Below are 4,991 nucleotides of genomic sequence, written 5' to 3' on the forward strand. Positions count from 1 at the left end.
ATTGTTTCTTGAAAGATATTCAATGTGTTATACAGTAAGACTTTGTTGTCTATATATTTTATATATAGTAGTTAGTATCTGCTAATCTCAAATTCATAATTTATCCCTCTCCCACCCCCTTTCCCCTTTGGTAATCATAAATTTGTTTTCTATGTCTATGAGTCTGTTTCTGTAACAGCAAATTTTTGTACACTGTAGTTGCTTTTAACTGTCAACACAAAGTCCATAATATTCACCTACCTTTATTGTTTAACTCTTATTATGCAAACACACAGATGAATCCTCTTGTTTCTCTGCTTTCCCCTAAGAAACCTATTATAATTGTTGAAGCAAAGTATTATATGCTTTATAGTCCCTTCTTTTTAAAATCTGTTATTTTCTGTATTCCCTTATTAAGTGTTAGATTTCTTTAGGCCTTGAACTTTCTGATTCTGTTCTAACAAGTGGAATTTTGACTGTTGCCTTGAGAAAGCAAGATAAGAGAGGAAAGAGCTACTGATGTAGGTACAAAAGCAAAATGTTCACCAGTACAGCTCTTTAAAAAGAAACTTTTTAGATAAAGTCATGGGTGAAAACACTTATAAGAAATAAATCTTTCTTTTTTCAGCCATAAATAATGTCCTTGTGAGACTGTCAGTAAAGAAAAATAAAAAATAAGAGATTTGAACATCAAAGATCTAATGTCTTCTGTGGAATATACCCTTTAATCCTAAGTGAGCTGGTCCTCATGAATAACTCTATTCAAAAATGACATCTATAACTCTAGAAAAGATAAGAATTGCCTTTTACAATGTCAGACAAAGAGTTTAGCTCCATCTTTTCTTTTTTTACATGCCTAATGATAGCTAAATGAATGACTTTAATAGATTCATTGTATTAAATAATGAGCATGAGATATTTATTGTTGACATACGGATGCATATATGTGTGCTGTGCGCTTAGTCGCTCAGTCATGTCCGACTCTTTGCCACCCCATGGACTGTAGCCCACCAGGCTCCTCTGTCCATGGAGATTCTCCAGGCAAGAATACTGGAGTGGGTTGCCCTGCCCTCCTCTAGCGTAACCTCCCAACCCAGAATTGGACCCAAGTCTCCCGCACTGCAGGCAGATTCTTTACTGTCTGAGCCACTAGGGAAGCCATATAGGTGTACACACCTACCACCTATGTTGCAAAGAAAAATCTACTCCTTTCTGCCTCTATTAAGAATAGAATTTTTTAAAATGGCTTTACCGGGAATGGCAAAACTCGGGCCCAAGGAACAACTCCTGTCAAAGAAAGTTTGGGCCCAAGGAACAACTCTTGTCAAAGAAAGTTCTTAGAGATGGAAGTAGATTAGCTAAAGAGGTTATATATTCTCTTTTGTTCTAGGTTTCTAAAAAAGGATAAATTTTATTTTGGCTGGGATGTGGGTTTCTGGTTAAACACCATTAGCTCACTCAACAAGGAAATTACAGGGATAGGTTTAAGTGTGGGAAAACTACCAAATATATTGACTATGGCTCACTACATTGTTGTTCATTATCTGGTTTCCAACAAATGTTATCTCACATTTTAAAAATGTGACTTGGGCATTAACATCAGACTCAGGATACATTATATCAGTCTGTAGCACACTGAGAGCAAAAGCAGAGAACAGGATATGATGAAGGGGTTATCAATACCATTACAATGAAGACATTCTTGAGACTCTTAATCAGAATAGTACCAACAATTTGAACATTTTGAACATTGATTTACTAAGGTTTAAATATGACATGGATGTAAGTGCCAAAAGAAAAAGAAAAAAAAAAGATTTTCCTTCAGCATAGCACTCAACCTCCTGATAAATTCCCTGTCCGTATACATTTTAGTTAATTCTTCTGGCTACACTGTCTAAGAAATAGCATAATTGAGTCCAGGTTTCACGGTCATTAAGCAATGAGAAGCACATCATTTAATGTAGGCTGTGCTTTTATCTTGGCTTTAAGTTTAGCTCTGTGGTTAATCAATCAGCATGTGTTTTTGTTTTGTGAAAAGAATGTGGTTCTTGTAAAGATTTCTAAGTCAAACTTAACTTTCTGCACAGATGTTCGTTTTAGCTGAGAGGAAAAGGTTATACACACAAAAACATGAATAATACATAATATAAAATTTCCTCATATGCTTCTTCAATAATTTAAAAGCAGCACTGATTTTTATTATCTTTTTTCATGATACCACTACAGAGAGGAACTAACTGATAAAACCTATGTGGAAGCCTATGCAGAAAGGCCATGCCCTGGTATAGTAAGTACATGTGCTATATAACCATGTTCCCCTCTTCCCCCTAAAATTGTAAGTTCTGAATTAAGACAGTGTGTTTTATATAGTCTCACATCTCCAGCAACACCTACGGCAGTGCCTTGCCTTAACACAGCAGCTGTTCAAAAAGTATTTGTTGACTATTTAATTATGGCCATAAGCCTATTACCAAAATAAGCACTGTAATGCTAATCATTTTACAACTATGAAGCACCAACTAAAACTACTAACTGAAAAGGAAGTTTGACCAGCTTCAGAATAAAATATATTAATCCCAAGCAAATTAGGAAGATATATCCCAATGGAGGACTTCCCAGGTAGTGCTAGTGGTAAAGAATCAGCCCGCCAATGTAGAGGATGCAAGAGATGCAGGTTTGACCCCTGGGTCGGGAAGATCTGCTAGAGAAGGAAATGGCAGTCCACTCCAGTATTCTGGCCTGGAAAATTCCATGGACAGAGGAGCCTGGTGAGCTACAGTCCATGGGGACACAAAGAGTCACACAAATGACTGAGTGACTGGGCACACACACTACATTTCAGTGGAAGTGGCTTTGAGACCCAGGATTCAATTATTTTTTATATCCTATAAGAAGGAATTATTCCTTGCTTGTGTACGTCCTGTATGAAACCAGGGGACTAGGCCAATTGATATATCAAGTCACCTTCCTACACAAGTCTGCAATCCTTTTCATTGGTAAAGTTCACAGTCAGTAAAAGAGAAGTTCCATATGAAAACAAGATACACCTTGAGAATAAGTTTTAAAAAAAAAAAACCACTTCAAGCTGAATTCAGAACTCATATTCTATCCAGGCCCAAATCCCTTGAAATAGCCAGAGCAATAGGTTTTGTTTTTATTTGTTCTTTGTCATGACCTACAATATAAAACAGACATAAAAGATGCATTTTGCAGAATCAGTTCAAAGCAATTCCTCGTAACTGATGTATAAAAATAGCCAAAGGGGGAAAAAATTCCTTCAGAATCAGAGTGATTGAAAATATATTTCACACAGAAAAAATTATTTACTTTTGGATTGATCTAAATCTAAAGTGTGAAGCATCACCACAAAAGAAGAAATAAATTGGTCCCCAAAAGATTCCTAGTAAGGATACGTAGGATGATCGCTTGATATTCTTCCTTTTCTCTTTTTGCTTTTAGGAGCTTTCTATAAGGGGTTTACAGGCCTAGTGACATGTCTTGTTTTCCTTCCATTTCTCTCTTTGTAAAAGGCATTCTAAGGCACTTATCATCACCAACTAACGTTCATTTTACGACACTGTTCTCAGCAGTCATCTTCCATGGACGAGCACTTTTCACTCAGATCATATTCTGCTTAGCTCATCAAAAATACAAGACTTCTTTTTTTTCCTGTCAGACTTCAATTTTCCTGTAAATTCTACTTCTGTGGTCTTTTTTTATCACACCTCTGCTTGAGTCCTAGATTCCATACTGCTGCTTTTGTAATTTATTGTCTTCTCCAGGGTATATATTGTTCCTAGTTTTGAAGAGGCAGGTCTGGGCACTTTGGCCTGATCCTTTTTGATTTCCTAGTCTTTTTTTCTCATATTCCCAAGATCAAATGATTATTTTCAAAGCAATAATATGGAAATCAATATTCTGTCCCATAATTCTGTGCAACTGGGACTATAGAAATGTCACTGTCCCTTCCGCACATCTTCAAATGAACATTCTCAGGTCACAACAGTAAGTCTTCCCAAAGGGGAACTTCTGGAAAAACAAGCTATTTCCTTGGCTCATGTTTCCCCCTTTTTGTAGGATGCACCAGCCATCTATCCAAGAACATACCGGGGAGCAGAGAGGCATCCACTGAGAAGCCCACAGTGGTTGACAGCCGTAAGATTAGAGACAAGCACAAAGGTACAGGTCAACACACTGGCAAAAAATCCATGACAGCTTTGGAGTAACTCTTCATTTCATTCATGGTGGAAACACAAAACATCCTAGGATGCCCTCTTCCTGATAGATAGTTGCTATGGAATCACCAAGTCCACAGTACTTGGATTCTCTGCCAGTGAACTATACCATAGATCTCAGAGTGATCACGTGGAAGGGATGTGTGATGAGAGTAGCAGCAGAAGCAGCCATCACCTTTCAGACTATCTCCCTGATAACTTGGTCAAAGGAAGATCACACTTCTTTCTATACATTTCCAGATCCTAATTCCTTAGCCTTGTCACACTCTTGGTAATGCTGTGAAACTTTACCATGGACCACAGTTCCAAGGACCTCTGAACACAGTCTTGGAGTTAAGCATGTAAACAACCCACGCTTCCCATGGATGTTTGCAATAATCTGAGCATAACAAATAAGAACAGGAAGCTGACAGACTTGCCACTCCAAAATATTTCGTCCTATTGTTGGAGAAAGCAGCTCATACCCTACCTGGAGGAGCACCTTCATGTACATCAGCAGCTGGGACAGGATGGTAAGACCAGGCCCAGGAGCACCTGAATGGCGAGGTCAGCCATGGTGGCACCCACGGCCAGATGGACAGACAGAGCCACCAGAAAACCAAACCTGTCCCGCATCACGTACCAGGGCTGCCGGCTTCACTGTCCTGCCTCCCAGCCATTGTTAGAGTCTTGAATTCCAGTATGCTGCCATGTTTGAGGCAGCCTGAGGACGAGAACCAGATTCCATGTGGTGCAATGCCCTATTCACTCATGAGCAGTTGACAGACTCATTACTTT

At 38.5% G+C, this 4,991-nt stretch overlaps 1 pseudogene; it reads right to left on the reverse strand.

The window, feature by feature from the left end:
• Window positions 1–3,957: 3,957 nt before the first annotated feature.
• Window positions 3,958–4,769, reverse strand: LOC145512213 (mitochondrial carrier homolog 2 pseudogene; annotated as a pseudogene).
• Window positions 4,770–4,991: the final 222 nt, after the last annotated feature.

The sequence above is a fragment of the Giraffa tippelskirchi genome, chromosome 7 (assembly GCF_054371585.1).
Source record: "Giraffa tippelskirchi isolate mGirTip1 chromosome 7, T2T-mGirTip1v1.2.pri, whole genome shotgun sequence".
In the NCBI taxonomy this organism is placed as follows: domain Eukaryota; kingdom Metazoa; phylum Chordata; class Mammalia; order Artiodactyla; family Giraffidae; genus Giraffa; species Giraffa tippelskirchi.